Here is a 19,730-nt window from a genome sequence, read left to right as displayed (position 1 = left end):
CAAAATATTTACTCACAGCAGGTCATAAATACACAATGTTTACATAACCATTCCTTAAACCACCTAGTACAAAAAAATTAAGCTGCCTTCATGTCCATAAACTCCTCAGTATTATTTATGTACAACTACATTAAAAGAACAGCATGTAAGAAATGTATAACAATTGAAGAGTTTGGTTCCAAAACGCAATAAACGCCATTTTTGAAAAAAAATGAGTTACTGCCAAAATCAGTATTATATCAGGTCAGTAGTTAAAAGTAAATAATTAATTTTACGCAAAATCCAATACCCGCCGTGATATTCTGTCATCTTTTCTCCCTTTTTTCCCAAAATGCGACAAACGCTTCTCCTCCTTTTTTACAGAATGCAATAAATCCATTTTTGATATTACAGCGGACCATTCACGCAATGTAAACAAACATGGCGGCACGCTGAGTACACGGAGTCCTAGTTTTCCTCATCTACTTTGTACTTCATGATCAACAAACAAAACAAAATAATACTTTAATAGCATTGCTAAACCTGTGATGGTTTTCTGTGACGGGAAAGAAACGTAAGCCATCAACAGCTAATAATTTCCGCGAGAGGCACTCGGTTGCTTGTTCTCCAGACAGCATCAAGCTTCTCATGCTAAAACATTGTGTTCTTAATATAACAAAGTAAGTGTTTTGGTTAATACCATTAATATTTATTTTTTAATCATTGTATACCACTAGTCAACTAAATAAATATAAAATGGTAAAGATGAATGCACATTTATGTCATGGATTTATTGCATTTTGTGGAAAAAAGAATTAGTTTTTATAATAAATCTTTGAAAATCAAGTTATGGATTTGAATTTTTTATGTTTTTATAACCTAAAGATGCTATGTGAAAGTTTGTAACAGAAAATACTGGTTTTCATCTTGTCACTTTCTTGGTATAGAAAACACGATTTTACCTAAATTTGTCAAAATGGATTTATTGCGTTTTGGAACCAAACTCTGCAATTACTCATCAAATGTCCCTGATGTCACTACACATTAAGAAATCATTTTCATTACAAATACTTATATCACTCATAACAGTAGTCTGGCCAGGATATTCTCATTTAAAAAATGGAGTTTCAGCGTTTAACTGATGTTTATGTTTTCATTTTGTTTTTTGCCCACCAGTTGTAGAATTGCAATAGCAATTTTGCCCACAATCCTACATACTGTTCCTTTAAATTAACTTGCTGCATGCTTTCTCTCTAGTAATCCAAACCCATATCATAGTCTTCCAAAAATACACTACATAGATCATTTACATTGTAACGATTCATTCTTATTCTAGAAATGAAAATATGTGTCAAAACTTTCTAGATATCAAACATAGGAAAATCCCCCTTTCATATGTAAAGCATTTTGAGTGCTGCATGTAAGTAATATATATATATGCAACAAATTATTATTAGTATTAAACATTGCATGCTTTTTAAAAGAATCATAATAAGTATCACGACCTTCAAGAAACCACATCAGATCTATATAAATTACAACACTACATGCTTACTCTAGAAATGAACATCAGTCTCTAAACATTCAACAACACACACATCACCCATGTGTAAACAGAACCACACAAATCTACTTACGTTACTATAATAACCATGCAGTGTTTTCACAAATATCTGTGTCAAGACCTTCACAAACACACACACACCCCATGGGTTAATAGAGCCACACAAATCTGTTTACATTACTACAATAAGCATGCTGTATTTTCGTGGAAATCTGTGTCAAGTCATAAAACGCACACACCCAGTTCCATTTACATTATACCGCTGCATGCTTAAACTTGGAAAGGAAATGAGAGTCCACACTTTCTAGAGACACATTGCACACATCCCTTTACATTAAAAGATTCCTTTTAACAATTAAAAACACTCTCCAAATCTCCCAACAGTTCACCATCAACTGCATCTGCACTGCCACTTGAATGTGAACATACTTTTGAGGGCCCTTCAGAGCTTTCGTCGCTGTTATCCAGGAAACTAACCTTCATCATTACGTTCCTCCAAAATTGCACCACCATTACATCATGCACAAGTATATCTGCTATCAGACGATCAGGTTCCACACTTTGTCCAGGTTTCACTCCTAGTAGCTCACGTAACTCACCATCACTCAAGTAAAATTTCTCATGTTGTCCTTCAATTAAAACACCAACATGCCCTCGAATCTCAACAGTTGTCTTGGAGGTTTTACAATAAGATGCACATTTACTGCACCTCGTCATTAAGGTTGCCATGTTTATATTCCCAAGTACATGATACTTTGGACAAAAATGTTCAACCTTCACGTCCGCTTCCAAAATTTCACCCTTCACACTTTTAATCTCGGTCTCATCAGAATCTTTTGCTGGCCCGCAGTCTGGAACTTTTTCAATTGTTGTCTGTGCAGTTGTGCTTAGTGAAGGATTGTTTTTGTATAACCTCACGGACACATTGAACACTTTGTACCATTTTCCAACCTTTATGTCATTCACACCCCAAACAGCTAACAACATGAGGTTGTCCACATCTGCTGCAATCACATTTTGCATAGGCATTCTTTGTCCTCGAACAACCGAGTCCTTCCTCTCAAAAACTCTCACAATCTTCACCTTCACAGACACCTACCCCAGAAAGACAAAAAAAATACCCATTAATAAATGCATCTTTGTCTTATACAACAAGTGAACTCAATGACATTTCATACATTAATTAAAACACACACTTCGTTTAAAAACAACTTTTTAGACTACTTACATATGTTTCTATGAAAATATAACATTACATACAACCACAAACTCTGCCATACTCCCATCCAAAACAATACTTTCTCTTATTTGCACCATTTCATTATAACTATCAATACTTCACAAACACTTTTTCCACAACACATCACATGACAAAAACACATTCAAAAAGAACATTACCCGTTGATACTCTCTCGTATCTTTGTAGATTTCTCCAAGAGTTAGAAGGGGTGTTGTTGCAGACAATTTCTCCTCAAACACATATGACAATTGACGAACAACTGATATTTTCGTCCTGCTGTTCACAGTGACATCATTTGTGTTTTTTGCCTGACGAGATGGTGACAACCCAATATCAGTAAGTTTTAATGGACTCCTGTGAATACAACAAGAAACATGTCATCAACCACACACGTTCACACTCAAACACTACTACTGCAATAATACACATAACACTCACATATCGTTTAAACAAACACTCAATGTTTCCATTATATAAAATATCTACATTACACACCGTTTACAATTTTCACATTCCATGAATGATTATTGTGACATAACCATTTAAGAAAAGTAACTTTGACCTAGTTGTTATCTTAAGCTTTTCCTATGGCATGCGTTACATTTTTTTCTGTAGTAAATGAAACATTACTATAGGAAGGTGTACAGTTAAGTTGGTGAATTTGAGGATGTAGTTTTGCAACAAATTTTAACTATACATTACAACTTCAACAATCAATTATTTTGATAATCGACTAATCTATCAATTATTACACCAATTAATTGACTACTCAGTACGTTTTGAACTACTAATCAGATTTTTCAATTAGTTAAACAAAGTTCTACATTTTCTAACTACTACATAAAAGCAGAAAATCACTTCAGCAATTGAAAGTCTTGTTTCCATGAACATAAGGCTGGTCATTCGCTTACATTTTCTAATTCCTCTCCAAATTACACACAAATGCTTTCAAAGCATTCTTTAAATATTCTGTTCTCTTAAAAACTATACACAAACACTACGCAGCATTACAGACATATTTTTAAACCCAAACATCTCTTGTCAGCACTATTATGAGCTTCTTTTCTAAAACTGCCTACACAATTTAAAAGTGTTCCAATAGACCCCTTCACTGTTCACGTCACATGCAGTTTCCACTGCGCATGTCGGGGTCAAAAAAGTCATTAAAGCAGATTGAGTTGCATATTATTCGGTATCGTCAAAAATGCCTACTTACGTCGTGGCCTGTGAAAATCACACAATATCTTCCGTTAAGTTTTCGCAATTCCTTCAGAATCTCAAAAACAAACAACTACAACATCTGCAGCTGCAAACAATTAACTTGCAGTTTGGAACAATGCAAATATCAAAGAGGCTTGTGTTTGTAGTGCTCACTTCATTTGAGGCAACTCATCATTTTTCAGCCCTATTAGACTAAATTATAAATCCTGGATGGTATGAACAGATTGACCCCATGCTGCACGCACACTCGATAGTCATTCAATGTTTACAAACCTTGAAGGTGTCTATAATAACACTATTTATTATTACTATCCCAACTCTTAAACTTACTCTGACTTTACTCTATAAAATATCCATCATCAGCTTATTGTCATTACATTGGTACCACTTTATAATAAGGGTCTATCAACCATAATACACTGATCTAAATTAATTTTTGCTTAAATATGAAGTTATGCAGCATTATGACATGTACTATTCATTAACCAATGGTGACTCATCATTAAGTATAACACGACATCACATGTGAATTCGTTTTTTATTAATACAATACTTTTCAACTAAAACACATAATCATGCTGTTCTTAATGATGTCTCTTCATTACTTCATATTTGTAACTTGCATGCAGTACCTCTGCATTAGTTCAAACTGAAGTACATTACGATTAATGAACCCTTATTATAGTGTACACATTACATTATTAATTTTACTACTAATATTAATATTATTAATATTATTATTAGTAGTACTGTACTGCTTTCACATTTATGTAGGAGATTTCCCGCAAGTAAACGCCACTTAGCTCCAGCTTGATACCACTTAAGTTACCTCTGACCGGCTCTCTTGACCCCGATTATTTCCTCTTTAAACGTTGTGCTCCCGTGAAAAGCAAGTTCTGTCTTACATGTATTAAACACGACAGCTTTCTTACTTTGCAGTGTTATGAACTGTTCGTGCTGAAACATTTGCAGTACGCTATCATCCGCCCTTTGTTTTCATCTAAGTTCTTCTACAGCAAATGTATAAGGCCTGCATTACACTCTACCGCTACCGCCTCATACCGGTTAAATCACGACATTGCAGGCCCTTACATTTGGGAAAGTGACACCAAACACCACATCGACCACAAACACATTTGTCGACAATTTTTTTTTGACAACGTTGCCTACAATGTCAACTAACTTACTCGTTTCAGCCCTAATATGCATGTTATCATGTTTGTTGTTGATAAACCCTTTTTTTATATCTTGCGCTATATGACTGCTCAAACAAAGACACCCCTACTCACCATATCTCATTACAAACACCTAATCCCTACAATTTGTCTGTTCAAATCATTAGGCTTGTTCGACTTTATGCGGCGCCGTAAGAACCTTCAGCCGGATGACGTCAAAGTACCGCGAGAGCGATTTGCGAACTCATACGGAGGAATCTCCTTTAAATCGCTCTCGCGGTACTTTGACGTCATCCGGCTGAAGGTTCTTACGGCACCGCATGAAGTCGAACACACCTATTAACATTACATCACATGACATATTCCGGATATTTAGTTAACAAACACTACTTTACCATTATACACACTTTTTATTTACACATGTAATTAATTCCTTTGCCCTAAAGCTACTGTCAACGACAAAATCTAATGCCCATTTTGAACACAATTAAAACAAACATGATGTTTAATCAACAGTACATTAAATGTATTGGTCACCATATTATGTTTACGAAAAACATCGTCTTTGTCCATTCATAAAGTTCGCTGTTATGGTTGTCTATCTTAACTTGTTAAAATAAGTGACAATCTCATTTTACTTTAATACACCACGCTTCAGCTTGCGTATGCAACCAACGGAGGCTTCGGCCTTCCAATTGCAAACGGCCTTTATTCAACCTTTTTTCCCCTTGTACAATTAAAGGAATAGTCTACTCATTTTCAATATTAAAATATGTTATTACCTTAACTAAGAACTGTTGATACATCCCTCTATCATCTGTGTGTGTGCACGTAAGCGCTGCAGCTCGCTGCGACGCTTCGATAGCATTTAGCTTAGCCCCATTCATTCAATTGTACCATTTAGAGATAAAGTTAGAAGTGACCAAACACATCAACGTTTTTCCTATTTAAGACGAGTAGTTATACGAGCAACTTTGGTGGTACAAAATAAAACGTAGCGCTTTTCTAAGCGGATTAAACGAGGAACTATATTTTATAGCGTAATAGCACTTTTGGGAGTACTTCCACTCGGCACAGTAACACCCTCCCACTCCCATTATGAGAGTAAGAAGGGGAGCGGACTTTTCAGGCCAGTCTAAGTACTCCCGAAAGTGCTTAAATAATAAAAACTTCGATATGTTTGGTCACTTCTAACTTTATCTCTAAATGGTACAATTCAATTAATGGGGCTAGGGAAAATGCTATCGAAGCGTCGCAGCACGCTCCAGCGCTTACGTGCACGCACACAGTTTTGAAAAACTAACACCAACACATGTAACACTGCACTCACCTATCCCTTTCAGCACACTGGAACACATTGTGTTTTTGTAAATCAAATACGACGACTCGCGTGTTCTTTTCAGAGTCCTGTAACAAGGCCGTAAAGTAACGACTACCCGATCCTGATTGCAACACGTCAGATACATCATGTATATACCCCTCCACTTCCTGCAAAGCTCTTTTAGGACTCGCCATCCTGTAAAACAAAAACACATGTTTAAACAAAACATCTGACATGCTATGTTGCACTCATTCACATTCACATAACACACTAGTTAATAACTTCAAACACTCAATTTTTCATAATCCCTTATTTTATTTACGATAAACCATAAACTTTGCAATAACTCTTCATTACCAAACCATTCAAGAATATTTATACACTTCCTCTAACCCTACCAAACATACCTTCAAACGCAATCAATGATTCACCGTCAACAACTCATCAACGTCTTCTCCCTGTTCTATTGTTTCTTTATTCAAACTCCTCTATTCAAATACGCGCTCCTCGTAACTCCATTGGCTGTTCAGATCACATATTCACCACGTCATGTCTTCTTCTTCTTCTTCTTCTTCTTCTTCTTTAGTGTTTAACTGGCGGTTGGCAACCAACTAATAGGAGCATTACCGCCACCGACTGGCCTGGAGTGTACATCAAGATATACATACTAAATAAATACTAATAAACAAATACTTCTCTATATTCTCTTATTTAATTCACATTCTTTAATAAAGTTAATAACATAATCATCTATATTGTTTGCTGTTTTCCATGATATTCCTGATGCCACGTCATGTCTTCTGTTTCGTTGCTTTATTAACCCTTGACTATACAAATATATAGCGCCACCTACATACATAAACACCTCAATGACGCATAACACACTATGATAACACAGCTTTACACTGACAACTTCTTTCTTTCATATGAAACCACAAGATTTTCTTAGCTGCTTACCCAAAATCATCCATATTTCATTTTTCTCCCTTGTTTGGTGTTGTTTTTGCTCACATTTATTATTATTAGGGCCCGATCACCGAAGTGCAAGCCAGAATGTTTTTGCTCGGATTATTATTTTTTTATTATTACATCAGTGTCATGACCTGAGTCACAATCTATTGTTTTGGCACAGTGCCACCTAGTGGTCTCACGATACAAAGATTTGCTACTTTTTCCTAAAACCAATGCAAACATAGATCTTAAATCATGAACATAAGGCTGGTCATTCGCTTACATTTTCTAATTCCTCTCCAAATTACACACAAATGCTTTCAAAGCATTCTTTAAATATTCTGTTCTCTTAAAAACTATACACAAACACTACGCAGCATTACAGACATATTTTTAAACCCAAACATCTCTTGTCAGCACTATTATGAGCTTCTTTTCTAAAACTGCCTACACAATTTAAAAGTGTTCCAATAGACCCCTTCACTGTTCACGTCACATGCAGTTTCCACTGCGCATGTTGGGGTCAAAAAAGTCATTAAAGCAGATTGAGTTGCATACATTTTTCTTCTTCCGCCATTGCGGTCTATGGCAGCCCATAGAACCGTACGTAGGAAAGTTATGAAATTTGGCACACTGACAGAGGACAGTCCAAATAATATCCACTGCAATTTTGGAGTCTCTATCTCAAACCCGCTAGCGCCACCAACAGTCCAAAGTTGCACTTACGTTTTTGCTTATAACTTCTGATCCGTAAGTCCTAGAAACGAAATTCTTGTTTCCTCTGATTCCTTGGCTCAAGACGATTCGATTAAACCCTATGACGTTATTTTCCGTCATGAAAATTTTTCCGCCATTTTGAATTATTCGTAAAACCTACTTTTGCGAACTCGTCCTAGAGTTTTTACCCGATTGTCGTGAAAATTGGTATGTAGCATCTAGAGACCCTCACGGCAAAAAGTTATCAAAAGAATTTCGATAAACCAATCCGTTGTCGTATAGCGCGTCAACAAAATTTTCTTAGAGCGCAAAAAAACAGATTTTAGGCTGTATCTTCGTCAAACTTAGGCCTATTGACACGACACTTGGTACTTGTGATGCCAGTCAGGAACTGAGTGTGCATGCACAGTTTCGTCGCAGCGCCACCTAGTGGCCAGACAGATGTTTTTACACCTATAACTTTGGCTGAAATCAACGTATTTTGACGGGACTTGATTTTTAGGAATCCTGAATAGTCGCCGAGTCCAACGATACCAAACATGCCAGATTTCGCCTTACGGTTAGCCCTGCGCAGCAAAACAGCACTTAAAACACATGCGCGAATATCTCCGCGAGCGTAATTCCGATCGACTCGAAAACACCATAGGAAGAACATTGCATTACCTTCTGAACAAAAAGTTCTATTGGCTATATATTAAAATTTTCATCAGAAATGGCCGAAAATTGCAAAAAACAAAAAATTACCTTTAAATTTTCTGTTTTTACACATAAATGGTTATAACTTCGTAACGCAAAGAGATTTTTTCACCATATTTGATACGCTGATGTACGACCACAGTCTGAGGCTACACAAAAAAAATTGTATGCTTGCACCACTAGTTGGCCTTTTAATTGAATAAAACCTTTGAAATCAAGCCACCCTATGGTCATACAACTGTTTCTTCACTAAACTAAAGTGTATAGTCATAAAACTAGCTAGATGTAACACAGTTATGACCTGAGGTTGCATGCACGAATTTTGTCATTGCGCCACCTATTGGTTTTGAGATAGAATATGGCATTTTTTTGGCCTAAAACTACTGCAACAACACATCTAAAACCATGAGTCATCATGGATTATTCCTTTCATGGCTTTGACTATAATCACTAGAGGATGTCCATTTACTCTCTAGCAACCAATGAGAATACGTTATCAACTGTTTTTGCAAGAGCTTTTTCTCTGTACCAGAACATCACAGAGACATGGGGATGGTCTCTTTTGACTCTTTTAACTTGTTGTAACATGTTGTGACCCATGTTTGCCCACTGTAAGCATCACATACATGTCCTTCAGTGCTCTAATGTTCCATGATTGTCAATAACCGAAGGACAGTTGCAGTAGACAAGAATATAGATTATTTTTGTTGATTACCTTTGCATTTTTCATCTGAAATCATTAGGTTTACCTAGGTTCTTCAGTCTGCTTATCCAAACGCAACTTTACATCCTTCTGTGCCCTTTTCGGCTTGACCCCGGTATTGCTGCTTGCAGCTATATTTAGGGGTCAAGCCCCGAAGGGGCGTAGAACCCTATTGTTATTGTTAGTTTTCTTATTATTATTAGGGGTCAAGCCACGAAGTGGCGTAGACACCTATTGTATCTGTTAGTTTTCTTATTATTATTCATCCTAGTTCTTCCGCCATTGAAGTCAATGGCAGCCCATAGAACCGTACATAGGAAAGTTTTGAAATTTGGCACACATGTAGAGGACAGTCTTAGAAGTTACTATAGCAACATTGGTGTGTCTAACTCAAACCCTCTAGCGCCACCAACAGTCCAAAAATCCACTTATGTTCATGCTCATAACTTCTTACCCGTGAGTCCTAGACAATAAATTCTTGTTTCCTCTGAATCCTTGGCTCATGATGATTCAATTGCACACATTGATGTCATTTGTGTCATGCAAATCTTTCCGCCATTTTGAATTTTCCGTAAAACCTACTTTTTCGAACTCCTCCTAGAGCGTTCGTCCGATTTGCATGTCCTTTGGTATGTAGCATCTAGAGACACCCCAGACAAAAAGTTATCAAAAGCTTTTTGATAGACCAATGCGTTCTCGTATACAGTGACAACATATAAGGCGGCGAGCACGCCAAAACGGACGTGAGGCCGTATCTTCGCAAAACTTTATTGTATCGACACGAAACTTGGTATATGTCATTACAGTCATGACCTGAGGGTGCCTGCAACGTTTCGTCGCAGCGCCACCTAGTGGTCACGAGATTCGAAAAATGCCTATTTTTGCTTATAACTACTTCAAACTTGAGTCTAAAATCATGAAGGTGGTCTTGTTAGATTCCTTGAGGCATGCCGAGTCAAACGATACCAAACGGTTTTCGGTCGGCCATTTTGGGTTTCGGCCATTTTGAATTTTCTCATTAAGTTCAGTATTTCACAAACAGATTGGCGTATCGCTACGAAATTAGGCATGGTTCATCAGTGACATGTTCTGAGCGCACCTATAAATCTTTAGGATGGCGCCACCTAGTGGTCAGGATATGTAAAATAAATTTTTAAAATCTTTATATCATTTGATTAAATTGCCACTATGACAGAAGACTTCACTCTATAGATTCCTTGGCTCATGCTGAGTCCGACTGTACCAAATATGTCAGAGTCAAACCTACTTCCTGTCGGCCATTTTGATTTTTATTGAACAGCTACTTTTTCGAACTCCTCCTAGAGCGCTCGTGTGATTGACTTGATTTTTGGTATGCATCATCTAGAGACACTCTAGACAAAAAGTTATCAAAAGATTTTCGGTAGACCTATCCGTTGTCGTATAACGCATCAAAGAATGCGAGGGCGAGCACGCCAAAATGTGTTTGAGCCTGTATCTTCGCAAAACTTTTGCGTATTAATATGAGACTTGGTATATGTCATAACAGTGATGACCTGAGGGTGCATGCACCATTTCGTCACACTGCCCCCTACTGGTCACGAGATATAAAAAATGTCTATTTTTGCTTATAACTACTGCAAATTTGAATGTAAAATAATGAGACTGGTCTTGTTAGATTTCATGAGGCATGCCAAGTCAAACGATACCAAATGGTTTTTGGTCGGCCATTTTATGTGTCGGCCATTTTGAATTTTCTTTAAGTTCAAGTATTTCAGAAACGCAATTGCGTATTGTTATGAAACTTGGTATGGTTCATCAGCAACATGTTCTGGGAGGACTTGTAAACTTTTCGGTGCCCCCTAGTGGTCAAGAGATTTGAAGCTATATCTCTGCATCTCTTTATCGTATTTACATCAAATTTGGTGGGTGTCATCACAATCAAGACCTGAGTCACAATTTATTTTTTGGTCAGTGCCCCCTAGTGGTCAAGTCATTTAAGTGCCCCCTAGTGGTCAAGTCATTTAAGGCTATATCTCTGCATCTCTTTATTGTATTTACACCAAATTTGGTGGGTGTCATCACAATCAAGACCTGAGTCACAATTTATTTTTTGGTCAGTGCCCCCTAGTGGTCAAGTCATTTAAGGCTATATCTCCGTATCGCTTTATTGTATTTACACCAAATTTGGTGGGTGTCATCACAGTCATGACCTGAGGCACCATCTATTCCTTCGGCACAGTGCCACCTAGTGGTCTCAAGATACGAAAAAATTGCTTTTTTCATAAAACTAATGCAAACTTAGATGTTAAATCATGGCAGTCATCACGTATGAATCATTTTTTTGCCATGTTTGGCTTGACCCCGGTATCGCTGCTTGTTATTATTATTTTTCTTCCTCGTTCTTCCGCCGAAAGTCAATGGCAGCCCATAGAACCGTACATAGGAAAGTTATGAATTTTGGCACACTGATAAAGGACAGTCCAATGTGTCCCCACAGCAAATTTGGAGTCTCTATCTCTAACCCTCTAGCGCCACCAACAGTCCAAAGTTGCACTTATGTTTTTGCTTATAACTTCTGATCCGTAGGTCCTAGAAACGAAATTCTTGTTTCCTCTGATTCCTTGGCTCAAGCCGATTCGACTGGACCCTATGACGTCATTTTCCGTCATGAAAATTTTTCCGCCATTTTGAATTATTCGTAAAACCTACTTTTTCGAACTCGTCCTAGAGCTTTTGCCCGATTGCCGCGAAAATTGGTATGTAGCATCTAGAGACCCTCACGGCAAAAAGTTATCAAAAGAATTTCGATAAACCAATCCGTTGTCATATAGCGCGTCAACAAAATTTTCGTAGAGCGCAAAAAAACAGATTTTAGGCTGTATCTTCGTCAAACTTAGGCCTATTGACACGACACTTGGTACTTGTGATGCCAGTCAGGAACTGAGTGTGCATGCACAGTTTCGTCGCAGTGCCACCTAGTGGCCAGACAGATGTTTTTTACACCTATAACTTTGGCTGTGATCAACGTATTTTGACGGGACTTGATTTTTAGGAGTCCTGAATAGTCGCCGAGTCCAACGATACCAAACATGCCAGATTTCGCCTTACGGTTAGCCCTGCGCAGCAAAACAGCACTTAAAAAACACGCGCGAATATCTCCGCGAGCGTAATTCTGATCGACTCGAAAACATCATAGGAAGAATATTGCATTACCTTCTGAACAAAAAGTTCTATTAGCACTATATTAAAATTTTCATCAGAAATGGCCGAAAATTGCAAAAAACGAAAAATTACCTTTAAATTTTGTGTTTTTACACATAAATGGTTATAACTTCGTAACGCAAAGAGATTTTTTCACCATATTTGATACGCTGATGTACGACCACAGTCTGAGGCTACACAAAAAAAATTGTATGGTTGCACCACTAGTTGGCCTTATAATTGAACAAAACCTTTGAAATCAAGCCACCCTATGGTCATACAACTGTTTCTTCACTAAACTAAAGTGTATAGTCATAAAACTAGCTAGATGTAACACATTTATGACCTGAGGTTGCATGCACGAATTTTGTCATTGCGCCACCTACTGGTTTTGAGATAGAATATGGCCTTTTTTGCCTAAAACTACTGCAACAACACATCTAAAACCATGAGTCATCATGGATTATTCCTTTCATGGCTTTGACTATAATCACTAGAGGATGTCCATTTACTCTCTAGCAACCAATGAGAATACGTTATCAACTGTTTTTGCAAGAGCTTTTTCTCTGTATCAGAACATCACAGAGACATGGGGATGGTCTCTTTTGACTCTTTTAACTTGTTGTAACATGTTGTGACCCATGTTTGCCCACTGTAAGCATCACATACATGTCCTTCAGTGCTCTAATGTTCCATGATTGTCAATAACCGAAGGACAGTTGCAGTAGACAAGAATATAGATTATTTTTGTTGATAACCTTTGCATTTTTTCATCTGAAATCATTAGGTTTACCTAGGTTCTTCAGTCTGCTTATCCAAACTCAACTTTACACCCTTCTGTGCCCTTTTCGGCTTGACCCCGGTATTGCTGCTTGCAGCTATATTTATTATTTGTTATTCTTCTTCCGCCATTGCGGTCTATGGCAGCCCATAGAACCGTACGTAGGAAAGTTATGAAATTTGGCACACTGATAAAGGACACTCCAATGTGTCCACACAGCAAGTTTGGAGACTCTATGTCTAACCCGCTAGCGCCACCAACAGTCCAAAGTTGAACTTATTTTTTTGCTTATAACTTCTGATCCGTAAGTCCTAGTAACGAAATTCTTGTTTCCTCTGATTCCTTGGCTCAAGACGATTCGATTGGACCATATGACGTCATTTTCCGTCATAAAAATTTTTCCGCCATTTTGAATTATTCGTAAAACCTACTTTTGCGAACTCGTCCTAGAGCTTTTACCCGATTGCCACGAAAATTGGTATGTAGGATCTAGAGACCCTCACGGCAAAAAGTTATCAAAAGAATTTCGATAAACCAATCCGTTGTCGTATAGCGCGTCCACAAATTTTACGTAGAGCGCAAAAAAACTGATTTTAGGCTGTATCTTCGTCAAACTTAGGCCTATTGACACGACACTTGGTACTTGTGATGCCAGTCAGGAACTGAGTGTGCATGCACAGTTTCGTCGCAGCGCCACCTAGTGGCCAGACATATGTTTTTTACACCTATAACTTTTGTTTTGATCAACGTATTTTGACGGGACTTGATTTTTAGGAGTCCTGAATAGTCGCCGAGTCCAACGATACCAAACATGCCAGATTTCGCCTTACGGTTAGCCCTGCGCAGCAAAACAGCACTTAAAAAACACGCGCGAATATCTCCGCGAGCGTAATTCTGATCGACTCGAAAACATTATAGGAAGAATATTGCATTACCTTCTGAACAAAAAGTTCTATTGGCACTATATTAAAATTTTTATCAGAAATGGCCGAAAATTGCAAAAAACGAAAAATTACCTTTAAATTTTGTGTTTTTACACATAAATGGTTATAACTTCGTAACGCAAAGAGATTTATTCACCATATTTGATACGCTGATGTACGACCACAGTCTGAGGCTACACAAAAAAAATTGTTTGGTTGCACCACTAGTTGGCCTTATAATTGAACAAAACCTTTGAAATCAAGCCACCCTATGGTCATACAACTGTTTCTTCACTAAACTAAAGTGTATAGTCATAAAACTAGCTAGATGTAACACATTTATGACCTGAGGTTGCATGCACGAATTTTGTCATTGCGCCACCTACTGGTTTTGAGATAGAATATGGCATTTTTTGCCTAAAACTACTGCAACAACACATCTAAAACCATGAGTCATCATGGATTATTCCCTTCATGGCTTTGACTACAATCACTAGTGGATGTCCATTTACTCTCTAGCAACCAATGAGAATACCTTATCAACTGTTTTTGCAAGAGCTTTTTCTCTGCATCAGAACATCGCAGAGACATGGGGATGGCCTCTTTTGACTCTTTTAACTTGTTGTAACATGTTGTGACCCATGTTTGCCCACTGTAAGCATCACATACATGTCCTTCAGTGCTCTAATGTTCCATGATTGTCAATAACCGAAGGACAGTTGCAGTAGACAAGAACATAGATTATTTTTGTTGATTACTTTGCATTTTTTCATCTGAAATCATTAGGTTTACCTAAGTTCTTCAGTCTGATTATCCAAACACAACTTTACATCCTTCTGTGCCCTTTTCGGCTTGACCCCGGTGATTGCTGCTTGCAGCTATATTTCTTTTTCTTTTTTTTCTTTTTCTTTTTCTTTTTCTTCCTCCGCCATTGCGGTCTATGGCAGCCTATAGCAGCGTACATAGGAAAGTTATGAAATTTTGCACACTGATAGAGGACTGTCCAAAAAGTCTCCACAGCAAATTTGAAGTCTGTATCTCTAACCCGCTAGCGCCACCAACAGTCCAAATTTGCACGTATGTATTTGCTTATAACTTCTGACCCGTAAGTCCTAGACACTAAATTCTTGTATCCTCTGATTCCTTGGCTCAAGACGATTCGATTGGACCCTATGACGTCATTTTCCGTCATGAAAAATGTTCCGCCATTTTGATTTATTCATAAAACCTACTTTTGCGAACTTGTCCTAGAGCTTTTGCCCAATTGCCATGAAAAACGGTATGTAGCATCTAGAGACACTCAGGGCAAAAAGTTATTAAAAGAATTTTGATAAACCATTCCGTTTTCGTATAACGCGTCAACAAAATTTACGTAGAGTCCAAAAAAACAGGTTTTAGTGTGTATCTTCGCCAATCTTATGTCTATTGACGCCAAACTTGGTAGTTGTGATGCCAGTGAGGATCTGAGGGGGCATGCAGACTTTCGTCACAGCACCACCTAGTGGTCATACGAATGTTGTACATGCTTATAACTTTGGCTATGATCTGTGTTTTTTAACGGGACTTGTTTCGCTGAAGTCCAGAAAAGTTGCTGAGTCCAACGTTACCAAACATGCCAGATTTCGCCTTACGGTTAGCCCTGCGCAGCAAAACAGCACTTAAAAAACACGCGCGAATATCTCCGCGAGCGTAATTCTGATCGACTCGAAAACACCATAGGAAGAATATTGCATTACCTTCTGAACAAAAAGTTCTATTGGCACTATATTAAAATTTTCATCAGAAATGGCCGAAAATTGCAAAAAACGAAAAATTACCTTTAAATTTTGTGTTTTTACACATAAATGGTTATAACTTCGTAACGCAAAGAAATTTTTTCACCATATTTGATACGCTGATGTACGACCACAGTCTGAGGCTACACAAAAAAAATTGTATGGTTGCACCACTAGTTGGCCTTATAATTGAACAAAACCTTTGAAATCAAGCCACCCTATGGTCATACAACTGTTTCTTCACTAAACTAAAGTGTATAGTCATAAAACTAGCTAGATGTAACACATTTATGACCTGAGGTTGCATGCACGAATTTTGTCATTGCGCCACCTACTGGTTTTGAGATAGAATATGGCATTTTTTGCCTAAAACTACTGCAACAACACATCTAAAACCATGAGTCATCATGGATTATTCCTTTCATGGCTTTGACTATAATCACTAGAGGATGTCCATTTACTCTCTAGCAACCAATGAGAATACGTTATCAACTGTTTTTGCAAGAGCTTTTTCTCTGTATCAGAACATCACAGAGACATGGGGATGGTCTCTTTTGACTCTTTTAACTTGTTGTAACATGTTGTGACCCATGTTTGCCCACTGTAAGCATCACATACATGTCCTTCAGTGCTCTAATGTTCCATGATTGTCAATAACCGAAGGACAGTTGCAGTAGACAAGAATATAGATTATTTTTGTTGATTACCTTTGCATTTTTTCATCTGAAATCATTAGGTTTACCTAGGTTCTTCAGTCTGCTTATCCAAACACAACTTTACATCCTTCTGTGCCCTTTTCGGCTTGACCCCAGTATTGCTGCTTGCAGCTATATTTAGGGGTCAAGCCCAGAATGGGCGAAGACCCATATTGTATCTGTTAGTTTTCTTTTTCTTTTTCTTTTTTTTCTTTTTCTTTTTCTTTTTCTTCCTCCGCCATTGCGGTCTATGGCAGCCTATAGCAGCGTACATAGGAAAGTTATGAAATTTTGCACACTGATAGAGGACTGTCCAAAAAGTCTCCACAGCAAATTTGGAGTCTTAATCTCTAACCCGCTAGCGCCACCAACAGTCCAAAGTTGCACTTATGTTTTTGCTTATAACTTCTGATCCATAAGTCATATAAACAAAATTCTTGTTTCCTCTGATTCCTTGGCTCAAGACGATTCGATTGGACTCTATGCCGTCATTTTCCGCCATGAAAAATTTTCCGCCATTTTGATTTATTCATAAAACCTACTTTTGCGAACTTGTCCTAGAGCTTTTGCCTAATCGCTACGAAAAACGGTATGTAGCATCTAGAGACACTCAGGGCAAAAAGTTATTAAAAGAATTTTGATAAACCATTCCGTTTTTGTATAGCGCGTCAACACATTTTACGTAGAGCGCAAAAAAACAGGTTTTAGTGTGTATCTTCGCCAATCTTATGTCTATTGATGCCACTCTTGGTAGTTGTGATGCCAGTGAGGATCTGAGGGTGCATGCAGAGTTTCGTCACAGCGCCACCTAGTGGTCATACAAGTGTTGTACATGCTTATAACTTTGGCTGTGATCAACGTATTTTCACGGGACTTAATTTTTTGGAGTCCTGAATAGTTGCCAAGTCCAACGTTACCAAACATGCCAGATTTCGCCTTACGGTTAGCCCTGCGCAGCAAAACAGCACTTAACAAACACGCGCGAATATCTCCGCGAGCGTAATTCTGATCGACTCGAAAACACCATAGGAAGAACATAGCATTACCTTCTGAACAAAAAGTTCTATTGGCGTTATATTAAAATTTTCATCAGAAATGGCCGAAAATGGCAAAAAACGAAAAATTACCTTTAAATGTTGTGTTTTTACACATAAATGGTTATAACTTCGTAACGCAAAGAGATTTTTTCACCATATTTGATACGCTGATGTACGACCACAGTCTGAGGCTACACAAAAAAAATTGTATGCTTGCACCACTAGTTGGCCTTATAATTGAACAAAACCTTTGAAATCAAGCCACCCTATGGTCATACAACTGTTTCTTCACTAAACTAAAGTGTATAGTCATAAAACTAGCTAGATGTAACACAGTTATGAACTGAGGTTGCATGCACAACTTTGTCATTGCGCCACCTAGTGGTTTTGAGATAGAAATATGGTATTTTTGCCTAAAACTACTCCAACAGTACATCTAAAATCTTGGGTCATCATGTATTATTCCTTTCATGGCTTGGAGATCATTGGTGCATGCCAATTAATTCCTTAGCAACCAATAAGGATACCTTATCAATCCTTTTTACAAGAGCTATATCTCTGCATCAGAACATCGTAGAGACATGGGGGTGGTCTCTTTTGACTCATTAACACCACTGTAACATATTGTGAGCTGAGAATTGCCACTGCAAGCACCACTCACATTTTCTTCAGTGTTCTAGTTGTCAATGCTCCTCGAGAAGAGAGGGAGAGATTACACTGAATGAAAACAAAGCTTTTTGCTGATAACTGTTATATTACTTAGTCTGAAATCAAAAGAATTTTCTTAGGTTCTTTAAACTGATCATCCGAATTCAACTTTACTTTCTTCTGTGCCCTTTTTGGCTTGACCCCGGCATTGCTGCTTGCAGCTATATTTAGGGGTCAAGCCACGAAGTGGCGTAGACACCTATTGTTATTGTTAGTTTTCTTCTTCTTATTATTATTATTAGGGGTCAAGCCCCGAAGGGGCGAAGACCCCTATTGTATCCGTTAGTTTTCTTTTTATTATAATAATTAGGGGTCAAGCCCCGAAGGGGCGAAGACCCCTATTGTATCCGTTAGTTTTCTTTTTATTATTATTATTATTATTATTATTATTATTATTCTTCCGCCATTGCGGTCTATGGCAGCCCATAGAACCGTACGTAGGAAAGTTATGAAATTTGTCACACTGATAAAGGACAGTCCAATGTGTCCCCACAGCAAATTTGGAGTCTCTATCTCTAACCCGCTAGCGCCACCAACAGTCCAAAGTTGAACTTATGTTTTTGCTTATAACTTCTGATCCGTACGTCCTAGAAATGAAATTCTTGTTTCCTCTGATTCCTTGGCTCAAGACGATTCGATTGGACCCTATGACGTCATTTTCCGTCATAAAATTTTGTCCGCCATTTTGAATTATTTGTAAAACCTACTTTTGCGAACTCGTCCTAGAGTTTTTACCCAATTGCCGCGAAAATTGGTATGTAGCATCTAGAGACCCTCACGGCAAAAAGTTATCAAAAGAATTTCGATAAACCAATCCGTTGTCGTATAGCGCGTCAACAAAATTTTCGTAGAGCGCAAAAAAACAGATTTTAGGCTGTACCTTCGACAAACTTAGGCCTATTGACACGACACTTGGTACTTGTGATGCCAGTCAGGAACTGAGTGTGCATGCACAGTTTCGTCGCAGCGCCACCTAGTGGCCAGACAGATGTTTTTTACACCTATAACTTTGGCTGTGATCAACGTATTTTGACGGGACTTGATTTTTAGGAGTCCTGAAT

This window comes from Paramisgurnus dabryanus, chromosome 7, assembly GCF_030506205.2.
Source record: "Paramisgurnus dabryanus chromosome 7, PD_genome_1.1, whole genome shotgun sequence".
Classification (NCBI taxonomy): Eukaryota; Metazoa; Chordata; class Actinopteri; order Cypriniformes; family Cobitidae; genus Paramisgurnus; species Paramisgurnus dabryanus.
This window is presented reverse-complemented; position numbering follows the sequence as displayed.